This window comes from Triticum aestivum, chromosome 2D, assembly GCF_018294505.1.
Source record: "Triticum aestivum cultivar Chinese Spring chromosome 2D, IWGSC CS RefSeq v2.1, whole genome shotgun sequence".
NCBI lineage: Eukaryota > Viridiplantae > Streptophyta > Magnoliopsida > Poales > Poaceae > Triticum > Triticum aestivum.
Genome location: NC_057799.1, coordinates 611,667,497 through 611,681,063, shown reverse-complemented (window position 1 = coordinate 611,681,063; position 13,567 = coordinate 611,667,497).

The following is a 13,567-nucleotide window of genomic DNA, read 5'->3' as shown; positions in this document are numbered from 1 at the left end:
ACCCAACCCGAACCCGGCGCGCTGGGGGGCGCTCGGGGGCGCCGGGCGAATCGTTTTTGGCGCGAAAGCGCCGCGGGCCAGCCGCGTCAGCGACACCGCCCACCTCGTCTTCTCCCGACGCCTCGGTTTCCCGCGGGGAATCAATGGCAAGGCTGCCGCCGGTCAGCTTTGCCACTAATTCCTCACGGGCGGCGCATTCACGGGGCGGCGCGCCGACGCCTCCCCTCCCTCGGACGCGTACACACGGACGCGGCGCGGCTATATATGGCCTCGCTCGCCTGTGATGAGTGCCACCTCTCCACCTCTCCCGAGCGCCGCCGCCGAGCTCTTCTCCCCCAGCCCTCCCTCTCCCGAGCGCCGTCGCCGATCTCTTCTCCCCCAGCCACTCCATCTCCCGAGCGCCGCCGCCGATCTCTTCTCCCCAGCCACTCCATCTCCCCGATGGCCGAGCGTTTCCCCGGAGACGAGGCGGCGGCCAACGGCTTCGGCCGCCATTCGCTCCGCGAACAGGAGTCCTGGCTCCTGTTCCAGGCGAACATCCCGGCGCCGCCGGACATGCGCGCCGGGCCGACGGGCTGGAGGCTCAGCAATGGGGGAGTGCCCATTCCCCCGTTGCCCGACGCCATGGCCAAACCATCCTACTTCGCCGACGAGGCTCAACAACGGTGAAGACGGAGCACGGCGAGGTCGAGCTCGACGACGACGCGGCCCTTGAATGGGCACGCCAGGACTCCATCAAGATGGCGACGGAGCGCCAGCGCGCCGCCCTGCGGCGCTTCGAGCAGCACCGCCGAGGCCGCGACGAAGGAGGAGTCGTCATCATCGACGACAGCGACGATGACGACGACGCGCCGCCGCCGCCACCAGCCAGGGAGGGGTCCAGCAGGGGCGCCCGAATCAAGGAGGAGAAGGCCGACGATGGCGACTTCTCGGCCTTCAGCAAGTTTTTTTGATTAGTTTTTATATGTAATGGCGACTACTCGACTTAAATCCGCGAATATAAGCCCAAGTTTGCTGAAATTTGGCGTGTTTTAGCCGAACTTTGCGTAAATTTGCTACACAATTTTTTCCCCGTGCCTGGGGCCGGCCCTGGGGGCGGCGGCTGGGGGCCAACTCGCCCCCAGGCCCATTTTTTTCGCCGGGTCACCCCCAGGCGGCGATTTTAGGCGCCCCCTGAGGGGCCAACGGCTGGAGATGCTCTTGTATTGGTTCAAATGAAGGGAAGCAATTAAGGAAGACTGTCACTCGCTCATCAAAGAGAGGTATTTACCATTGTAAAACCTGCTCCTCGTAAGTATCTTCCAGAAGGAAGAGAAGTGCATTTTTGTTTAAAAACAAAAATAAATGAGGTGGTGAGAAAGCGAGGCTTGTAGCACAAGGGTTTTTCATAGAGACCCGACATCGGTTACGATGTAGCATACCTTCTTGGTATGAGTGGAATTATGTTTCGATATTGAACGTTAATGGCAGTACAGATCCATACGGTTGATGTATGTAATGTCTACATACTCCCATGGGTCAATTAGTTTGGATGTATATATTAAAGTCATTTAATGACTTAATATTCTGAATAAAGGTAAATCGCAACATGCATGTGTGAAACTTCTGAAGTCATTCTATGACTTGAAGTAGTCGGAGAATTGTGTGGTGCAACCGACTAAGCGAGTTATTCCTTGACAAAGATTACTCTCATACTAATGATTGTTGACGTGTATTCATGAAGAAATCCTGGATTGGATTTTACATCACCTTAATTTCTGGTGTCGATGATCTTATCATCAAAGTCTATATAAGACATGAAATACACACAATCATGTTAAGACGGATATTTGGGTTAAACCAAATTATGCTAACTTTATGGCTTAAGCATACCCCTAAGATACCAACCTTCATATATCCGAATGAATTGGTGAAGTTCAATATGGATATATTATATCAAAGGCATATATGGTCATATTATACCTAATATGGGATACAGATCCCTGAGACATAGGGGAGATGGTGAAGTGATAGTGGAGCATGAATTGCCATATCTAAATACCACCGAAGCACTCATATATCTTACAAAATATGTCAGGCCTGACACTATAGTTTTTGGCAATTTATTGAGAGTGCAATTCCCCGAAAGGTATAAGGTTTATGTAAGGAATATCCTCGGATATATCCAGGGCACAAAGTGTCTTGATCAATTTCATCCAGAAAATCAAGATGAGATCATGGTTTGATATATTGATAGTGGCTAATTATCTGATCCCACAATGCCATATCAAAGACTGGGTTTGCTGGAAGAGTATTTTGAAGGAAGTATTCAGAATAGACTCTAAACGAGTCCTTCCAGTGATCATTCTATTTTATTTGAAGCATCAGAAATGTGGATGACTTCATAGAATGATTGGCCACATGTGAAATCATGTGGAGATTATCATTATCTGCCAAGATAATGTCACTTGTATTGCTTATGGGTTATATTTATCCTTGTGAATTACAGAAATGCAAGAGGATAATATGCAAACAGATTATTGTGATATTCACAATATCTCTATCAATGTTTATATTCCAGAACTAGGTTCATGGAATTGGTATGAGATATTCTTGAGGTTTGCAAAGTTCAGGGGGAGTAAAATCCCAAGTTATAACCCGTTGGTGATCCTCAAATTACTCATATTGTACTCCTTTTCCCTTTATGAGTTTTCCATGATGGTTTCTCATATAAGGTTTTTAACAAGACAATATAAATACAAGTGCGGATATATGCCATAATGGTTTCTCCTTATATTTTTCCCACTGGTTTTTAAAGGAGTTTTCGATGGCATATTATTATAAGGTTTATCCTCAATTTTTCCCACAGGGTTTTTGGAGGAGTTTTCTGTTTGCAATATACATATGACGAATTGATCAAGGGGGAGTGTTGAGAAATAAAAACATGTGATCAATTGTATGGGAGGGATGCCTCCCAAGAGGTGTCTGTTGGGGAAGAGATGTCTCCCCAACACACCCCTTCAGCATGTTTATAAGTGGGTCTCCCACATCACAATAGATCTAAGAGAATCATTTGTGTCTCTCGTTTGTCTCTTTTACTTTGATACTACAATAGTTGCATTTCGAGATATTTTTCAAACAGTTTTGCTCGACTGAGACTTCATTATGTCTCAGTCGATACTATCTTCTTTTGATTTTGCATGGAGTTTCGAATAAAAACTTCTTTTCAGTTTTTCTTTCTTCTTCTTACGTACTATATCACTTGACTAAGACATGCTTAAGTCTCGGTTGACTGAGACCTAGCCACACTTTTTTCAAAACCGATGCAAAAGCTAGGAATTCCCTACGTCAGCCGCTGCTGGTTGAGGAGCCTGCACCATCCGGAGAAGGCTCACCGTTGTTGCTACGCCAGCCGTTGCTAGAGAGAGTAGGTCACCGTTGCCGGTTTGCGAATGCCCAATATTCACAAACTGGCACTAAACCGGCATTCGCAAACCTCCCCCAAGTTTAGTGCCGGTTTGCAACAAATGTTTGTGGGCGTTTTGCCACACGGGGTTGGAGATGCAATAACATAGGTTCGAGCGAGGTTCATTACACCTCAACAAAAATGGGAACACAAATGCCTACACTCGTGGTATTATGGAACTCAAGTGCGCCGCATGAGAAGTGACCCAATTATTGGCGTCCGTCTTAATGTCCATCCTTTGCGAAGAGCTGAAACCAATAATTATATGGAACATGCTTTCGCCCCTCTTTATAGATAAAGACACGGATGAATGAACCAATACAAAGTTGTTGGTGATATCGAGTGCCCTGAGAGTTTTGGAGATTGCTGGACAGAAACAGTGAGAGACTAATGTGTTTCCTAATGCACACAAAGAGAATAGGTCCCTAGATTGCTATAATATTTTGAGAAGTTTGCTACCGAGAAGCTTGCTACTTCCAAGAAGTTTGCTATAAACTTCTACTGAAGTTATCGACGCAGTAGAGAAGATTGCTACCGAGAAGATTGCTGCTTCCGAGAAGTTTGCAATTTTGAAAAGTTATCTGCACAACAGAGAAGATTGCTAAGCTTCGAGAAGTTTACTACTGGGAAGATTGCGTGTCGAAGACGACCCACAAAAATATTGCTGAAGTGAAGCAATTGCTACGGAGTGTGGTCCGAGAGAAAATAACCGCATCAGAGAAGAATGAAGATGAAGAGAAGATGCATTGTTTTCTTTGGTAGTTCATTTCTGTCTTTGAATCATAGGACAACCGTACAATTAAGAGCGGCTCAATGTTTCAAGACTCGTGTCTTTATGATGCTTAACTGAAACTTATCCCAAGTGAGTGGCGAGAAATATTTTCATGCGCAAAATCATTTACTGGTCAGCCAAAGACGAAGTTCTTTTGGGCTATGTGAGAAATGCTATAACAAAGGAGTCAGCTTTACTTGTTTCTCAAGTAAAGTTGTCGTGTGAGTTTGAAAGCCAAATGTTGGAAACGTGTAGGTTGGCCATTCGCTGGGCCGCATGCCCTTATTGAGCATTTCACCCTCTAGATTGACCCGGCTATAAATAGCCACCTCGCGCCTACCGTTGTGGTCGGCTGCTCCATTTAATTTTCCAATAAGATGTTTTGAGCACCCCTCTCCGAGAGATTTGAGTAAATCCACTGAAAGAAAACCCAGAGCCCAAAACTTAGATAGTGGTTGAGCATCACAGAGATCTAAGTCGAGAGCTTTGAACCTATTACTCTTGAGAACTGCTAACTCTCTAGACAGTTAGGTGTCTGTCTAAGTGACTAAGAGTAATTGTGGTCACCGAAAAAAAAGTATTCGACAACCAAGAGTCATTGTGGTTTGTGAAGCAAAGTCAAGGTTTGGAGATTGCCGATAAGAAACTACCTTGAGTGAAATCAATTGAACTTCGAGGAACTTCACATTGAGGAGAATAGGACAAAAAGAGGCTTGCTCATGTGTTCAATCACAAGCCCTCCAACTATACATAACTCTTTTGCATAAGAGTGAAATGGTCTACCAAATTGCCTATCGCCATCGAGCAACACTATTCACTTCTATCTATAACATTTCTTTTAGTAATCCTAGTTAGTGTTGTATCTGTGTTGTTCTATTGTATGTCAATACACATTAGTTTGGGCACTTCGACATGTTCATCTTTGTATTTCAACTTGGCGTGCTGAAGGTGATTTTTTTCTATGTTAGCCGGTTCTTTATCTGCTGCTACCTACTTATTCTTCTTAGAAATGTTCTGACTAGTATTTCGCAGTAGTGCTAACTATTTCCTTTCAGTAGTATTTTCTGTCGGAATTTTCTACCTGAGTTCTGGTGGTTACTTTTTGAAAAGATATTCTTTCTATGTTGTCTTATTTTCTTTCTGTAGTAGTTTTCTTTCGTAGAACTGCATGTTCTTCATTTTATTTCCGCTATGCTGTGTTGAGAGTATTTAAGTTTTAATAAAATTTTAAGTACCCCATTCACCCTCTCTGGTCGACACACTCGTATCTTACAATTGGTATCAGAGCAATGTACTGGTTTTCCTTGCTTTTTAAGGTCTAACCACCTTGGAGTTTGAGTATGTCTTCCGTAGTTAACTTCAAGTCTATGGAGAAGATACATGTCTTCCATGGGACGGATTGCCCTTTCTAGAAACAAAATATGAGGATTCGTAGGAAGGTCATCGATGATGATATGTGGCAGGTCGTGCAGAATGGATACATGATGAGGACTCCTAGTTATCTCACAACATAAGAGAAGAGGCTTGTGCAACTAGATGCTCAAGCAAAGGACGTCAACTGCAATCATCTTTCCAAGGAGCAATTCCTTCGCTACATAAGACTTGAATCAGTGAAAGAAATCTGGGACAGATTAGAGAAGATCAATGAAGGTGTTTCAACTCCGAAAGAAACACGAATTGATATTCTCCGGGCCAAGTTCAACCGCTTCAAGAGGCTTGGGAATGAAAACTGTCAAGAAACCTTTGATCATCTGAGTGATATCACAAATGAGCTGCAAGGTCTTGGTGCTGAATATATTGTCGATCATGAGATTGTGAAGAAGTTGCTTCGGTCCTTGGACAATTCTTTCGATACCGCTTTGCTTAGTTCCATTTCCACTGTGTTGTGTTGGGAGTTTTGAAGTTTTGAATGAAAGTTTAAATGTCCTATTCACCCTCCCTGGTCGATATACTCCTTTCCTATAATTGGTATTGGAGCAATGTATTGCTTGTCTTTGCTTTTTAAGGTCTAACCACCTTGGAGTTTGAGTATGTCTTTTGCAGTTAACTTTAAGTCTACGGAGAAGATATTTTTCTTTGATGGGATGGATTACCCTTTCTGGAAAGAAAATGTGAGGATTCGTAGCAAGGCCATTGATGATGATATGTGGCAAGTTGTGCAGAATATAGATACATGATTGAGACTCCTAATTATCTCACAACATAAGAGAAGAGGCTTGTGCAACTGGATGCTCAAGCAAATGATGTCATCTGCAATCATCTTTTTAGAGCGCAATTCCTTCGCTACATAAGACTTGAATGAGTCAAAGAATCTGGGACAGATTAGAGAAGATCAATGAAGGTGTTTCAACTCAGAAAGAAACACGAATTGATATTCTTCGGGCCAAGTTCAACCGCTTCAAGAGGCCCGGGAATGAAAACTATCAAGAAACTTTGATCGTCTGAGTGATATCGCAAATGAGCTGCAAGGTCTTGGTGCTGAATATATTACCGATCATGAGATTGCGAAGAAGTTGCTTCAGTCCCTGGACAATTCTTTCGATACCCTCACGCTGATGATCAACGAAAGACCTGATTTCAAAAGTCTTGATCCTGCTGATGTTATGGAGAGGCTGAACACCCATAAATAACAACAAGAAGAAAGATATCTGTATGGCTCTAGCTACCGGAAGAATCATGCTCTCAAAGTTGCAGCTAATTCTTCCTCAGACGCTAAAGAATATGCTGATGAATATTCCGATGACTCTGATAGTATCATGAAAGATCATGAGCTGGTAACTAAGCCTTTTTAGCACTTTCAAAAAAAGAATGTTCTAGAAGAAAAGCTTGAGCAGTAATTTAAAGTCCTCGTCAAGCTCAAAATCTTCTAGAGAGTATACATGCTTCAAGTGCAAGAAGCCTGGACATTTCATCTCAGATTGTCCGATGTGGAAGTTGAAGCTAGAGCAAGTGGCAAGTTCATCATGGGCGGTAGCAAGAGTTTCAAGAGCAAGACCAAGAGTTATGATTCTGATGTTGAGAAGAACTAGCAAGAGGCCCATGCGTTGCAGGGAACATCAAGATGCATTTATACGAGTTGTTTATCTTGTGGGAGACGAAGATGAACAAGGGAAGGCCTTATCTGCAAATGTGGAGAGGGGTGCGGGTATCTTTTTGCAAAATTGCCATAGTTTGCTTTCTATCCATCAGATATAGATCGGACGGTCTACATTGCAGGATGGCAGGCACACCATCATCACCAACTCGGTTTTTTATAAGAGTAGAGAAAAGAAGAAATGTTCTCAAAGAAGAAAGATAATTCCTTCTAGAAGTCTTTATCAAAGTCTTCGTCAAGAAATCCCTCCAAAACTCACTCCAACCAGAAGAACAACTCTCACAAGGATAAGGCATATATTGGGAAAGAAATGGACTCTGAGGAAGAAGTCTCTAACTCCAAAGAAGTTGTTGAAGAAGATTCCAAAGAGGAATCTGATTTAGGCATGGCCGGCATTGCATGTGCTTCTACACCTGCTTCGAACTTCTTCGACAATAGTACAAGTGGTGATGAAGCTCATGCGTATATATTTAATAAATATAAACATAGAAATTTCACAAGTTGTTAAGTTGGGTCGGGCTGGGCCCAAGCTCGACATTTTCAAGGTGGGCTTGGTACAACTAGAGCCGAGCTAGGCCTATGCTAAACATGTATTCATAGGGCACGTCTAATTCTTACTTGTAGCGAGTTCTTTGTGTTTTGAGAAGAACTTGTAGCGAGTTCTAAGGATGCATTGGGTGCAGTGCGATGGTACTTGGCCAGGCCCACCAACACGATCAAAGCTACACGTCTCCTCTTCTTCTCTGCTTCTTCATTCGTACATTTTTTCTGTTTATCCTTCGTTATATTAAAAGAATTCCTAAATACACATATTCCAAAAACCTAATTTACTTCGTTTTTCTGAAAATGTTCACCGCAAATTTGATAAATGTTAATGCAATGTAAAAAAACTATTCACATACTTTTTTTAGATTAATTGATAGCATTATTAAAAATGTTCATGGTATCTAAATTTTTTAAATAGTTGATAGACTTCATATTTTTGGAACAATATTCACGTGTTTCAGGATAATTTATGTGACATTTCAAGAAAATGTTATAAAATGGGGAAAAAATTGCGTAATATTAGAAATTGTAAGGTTTCATTGAAAAAAATGTCAGTATCTATTTGATTTTTTTAACACTTATTCTTTAAAAATATTCAGAACATGTATTAAAAGAATGTTAATCATGTATTTGAAAAATGTGCAGCATGAAGAAGAAAAATGTTCTAGATATACAGAAAATTTATAACATACAATATGTATTTGGAAAAAAGGTAGACATTTATTCAAGAAAGTACAATAAAAAAGCGAAACAGAAAAAGAGAAAAACGCGAAGAAAACTGTAAAAGAAACACAAAAAACCGAAAACCAACAGAAAAATGATAAAAACCGGCACAAAAAATACACAAGAATAAAAGGCGCAAAATTTACTCCTCACGAAGGCATATTGGGCCCGCGTGCATTCATACATATGTCCAAATCATGTCGGTATTTTGCTTATAGGACATGTCGTTGGCCTGGCCCGAGAAGCACACAGTTTTATCTCACGACGCTAGCACGCCACGATTTTCTACCTGGAAGTACGCCATGTTTTCTCCTGCGAAACAAAAATTTATCTAATCATTTCATATTTCAAAATATTCTAAAACATACATATTTGAATGATTCTTTATTTTGACTAATTTTACAAAACTTTTATATATCAAAAAACTATTCATCATGTATTTAAAAAATGTTAATCATGTACTCTCACCGTCTGGAATTACCTGTCGCTCAAACGGATTTATTTTAGCACTGAAATATGCCAGATGCTTAAAAATGTTTTTTTGCATGTATATAAAATTTCCATGCAATTATTTTATAAAAAATAATTCAAATATTTTAAAGTACACAATGAAATTTTTAATTACACAACTAACATTTGCGAACAAACGGTGCTGATTTTTGAAATACTTGATGGAAAGTTTCTAGATACATGGATAAAAAAAATACACTATAGACAATTTTGAAAAAATGATGAATGTTTAAATACATCATGAACAATTTCTAGCTACAAGCGGATGAATTTTAATACACGACGGACATTTTTCAATATGCGCTGAACATTTTCTAAACATGCTAAGTATATTCTTTATATATGCGATGAACCTTTTAAAGTACACGGGGGACCTTTTTTAATAGAAGGCGAACATTTCTCTAAATACACGGTTAATGTTTTTGGAGATATGCTATGGCCATTTTTGAATTACACGATGGGAATATTTTAAAAATATGACCACCATTTTTTATGCATGTTGAACTAAAAAGTAAGAATCGGGAGAAAAGAAAAGAAATAGAAAAGAAAAAGAAAATAAGAATAAAAAAAGGAAAACAGAACATTAACAGAAACAATCCTGGTACTAGCCGTCCGGGGTTCGGCTCCTCTGCAGTCACATTATTACTGCACGGGTACTGTACCAACCCACATCAGCCATCCATTTAAATCTAACGGCTCTCATTACCCCCACTCGATTCTATTAATAAATGGAAACAAACAGCTAATTATGTGGTAGAAAATCTCGTACGGCTGCAGGATTGCCGCCCAACAGAACCTGGCGCGTGCAGTAATAACGTGACTGCAGAGGAGCCGAACCCCTGATAACCGCCTTGGCGCCAAACAACGATCTCTTTGCCTTTGTCCCGCTCATCTTCCTCGTTCCTCCTGTTCGTCCTTGTAAAATAATATGGTAAAGGTACGTTGATCTGTGATCTGTACGTGGCGCAGATCAACTCCCTTTTGCCCTATCTTTCTTCTTATCGTCCTCCATGTTCAGAGCAAAACCAAGGCAAGCTGATCCGTAGGCGATAAAGATTATCTCCCTTTTGCCTTCCTTCTCCTAGCAACAAAAAAGAAGACAATTAATCTGAAGGTATGACATATGCTCTGATTGTATTCATGTTCTCAAGGCACACAATTTGTAGATTGAGTTTGCTATGCTACTATTTTCTTAATGGAGGATGATAAGGGCAAGATGCAAAACTTATTTTCTGCATCTTTTAGATTATGTTAGAGTGAAAAATAATAATAGGAGTGATCTCAATTGTTTTGGACAAGCTCAAGATAAAATGCATGAATATATTCAAATATTTGTTTGTAAGACAGATAATTTGCTAATCAAGTACCTGGGATTTCCAAAACATGACAGGAGAGTAATGCAGATGATCTCCCTTTTCTTGTCCTTCTCCTAGCAACAAAAGCGAAGAGAAAGTCTAATGGAGAATATGACTAGCACTAATGAGGATGCTAACAGGTACCGACAATTTTGTTAAATTCTCAAGTTATATCACCTTAAGATTGTAGTGTAAACATACAAACAAATAAGTTATGTGTAACTTTTACAGGACAAATGTGGTTCCTAGTTGGATGCCTCAGATTGGTATGAAATTCAATTCCACAAAAAAGGCTTGGAACTTTTGGACATGTTATGGAGGTCATATTGGTTTTGATGTAAGGATAAATTATGAAAACAAGAGCAAACTCGATGGAGTAATCACCTCAGCAAGATATGTTTGTTCCAATGAGGGTTACAGAAGAAAAGACAAAAGGGATAATAATACTAAGCGTCTTCGTGCAGAAACAAGGACCGTCTGCAATGTTCAAATGGGAATTACTATAGACCGAGAAGCCCGAAATTATGAGGTGCATGAGTTAGTTGTAGAACACAACCATGTCTTGCAATTACCTGGGCCCAGCCACTTGATGCCATCACAGAGGAAGATTTCAGCCTTGCAAGCATTTGAAATTGAAACAGCAGATGATTCAGGAATTGTACCTAGAAAAGCCCACGAGTTAGCAAGTCGACAAGTTGGTGGTCCACTGAACCTTGGCTACACATGTCGTGATCGCAAGAACCACTTGCGAACCAGGCGACAAAGGGACTTGATGTATGGTGAAGCTGGAAGTATGCTCAAGTATTTTAGAGATAAAAAGAATGAGAATCCTGCATTTGAGTATGACATGCAACTAGATTGCGATGAAAATATAGCAAATATCTTTTGGGCTGATGCAAGGATGATAATTGACTATGCTCATTTCGGTGATGTTGTTACCTTCGATACAACATTTGGGACAAACAAAGAGTACAGACCCTTCGGTGTGTTTGTTGGTTTCAACCATTTCAGAGAAATGGTCATTTTTGGTGCTGCACTGTTATATGATGAGACATTTGAATCATTCAAATGGTTGTTCAACATGTTCCTATCAGTGCATAACAAAAAGCAACCAAGAACAATCTTTACTGATCAAGACGTAGCAATGGGTAATGCAATTCAGACAGTATTTACCGAAGCATGGCATGGATTGTGCACTTTTCACATAATGCAAAATGCCATCAGGCACTTACCTCATAAGAAAAAAGACGAGGATGGACCAAATGTACTTGCTGATTTCAGTGCTTGCATGTACAAGTATGAGGAAGAGGAAGCCTTTGAAGACGCTTTCAATGCCATAAGAAGCAATGTGGAAACACAAACTTGGTTGGACAGCATCTACAAAGTAAAAGAGAAATGGGCAAGATGTTACATGAGGAATGCTTACACTATAGGCATGAGAAGCACACAATTAAGTGAGAGCTTGAACAGTGACTTGAAAGACCATCTAAAGTCTGGTCTTGACATCCTTCGGTTTTTCAAGCACGTAGAGAGGGTTGTGCAAGGAAAAAGAGATAACGAGGTAAATGACGAATATGAGTCTAGGAAAAATTTACCTAGAGTCAGAAAGGACTCCTATGGTAATACAAGCAAGCAAAGTTTACACACCACACACATTTGAAGATTTTCAGAATGAATATGAAAGATCCATCTCAGCATACATCAAGCCACCAGTACAACACAATGTTTATACTGTTGCGATTGCAAGTCTTGACCCAGAATTTTCATATGAAGAAGAGTGCAAAGTTCTTGTAGACTATGAAGAGCAAAAGGTTCTATGCAATTGTGGGCAATTTGAAAGAGTTCGTATATTGTGTAGTCATGCTTTGAAAGCCCTTGATGTCATGAATATTAAATATCTTCCAGGCCACTATATTTTGAAGCGATGGACTCGAGAAGCACGAAGTGGAACTATTCAAAACAGTCATGGAAACATTGTTTTGGAAGACCCTAGATCGGAAGATAGGCAACAGTTGAAGTTTTCCATGCACGATTTCCATGGCATACCTTCCCAAGCAGTTGCATCAAAAGAGTGCATCAAACTAGTAGATGATGCTTTGAGGATTCTTAGGAAGCAAGTTGAAGAAAAAGCTCCTACTACTACATGCACAACTGAAGATATATCTAAAGAACCTGAGGATTGTCTACAGACCGCTTGCCTAAAGAAAAAAGAAATTCCGAAGAAGAATTCGAGACGAAAGAAATCCCCAATAAAAAGAAGGAGACAAATAAAGTTGTACCAAAAAATCAAACTCATCCGGTAAATCTCTTCCTCCTATCTAACCAGAGTACTTGCTAAAAACACTAATATAGAAACAGCTTAATATAGACTAATATTTGCTCGGTTTTCTTTTCATAGAGAAGAGAGAATGACATTCCACTAGCACAATACCAATCGCCTAAAGAGCAAATGGCGGGAACAAGTGCAAATGGATTGCAAGAGTATGGGTACTATGCTCGTTTATTGATGGTATTCCACTTATCATGTCTAAAATTCCTTAAATTCAGTGTTAGGCAATATGATTTCTTGTGTAATCAGTTATGTCTCCCTTTAATTTCAGAGTGAAGCCGGTGATCTTTGGGACTTACAAAACTATCATGTGATATGACAATAGGTTGATGCATGTGTCTTGTGCTGTCTTGTTAGATCGACAGATGATGCAGAAGGGATAATTGAATCAGCACACATAAGGCGCAATCTGTTGACCGTTGATTGCTCGTCATTTCCAATCAGTTTAATTTCAGTTAACTCTTGGTTTATGAAGACATGCACAATCAGTTTAATTTCAGTTAGCTGCAACACTGATCTGTTGAGTGCTCATCATTTTTAATATTTCCAGTGACATAGCTACAGCTATGTACCGAAGTATGTTTTTTTTTATCTCCATATCGGGTGTACAATCAGATACACCATGGACTGCTAGTAGCCTAGTACTACTAGTTGATCATCAGCATGGGCACTACTTCTTCAGCTAGTGATCTGAATAATTTGACAGAGACGCAAGTGACCACAAAGTTATAGAAATTAAACTCAGTACACATGCATGTACCTCTACTGGCTACTGACTAATCATATGGCCGTG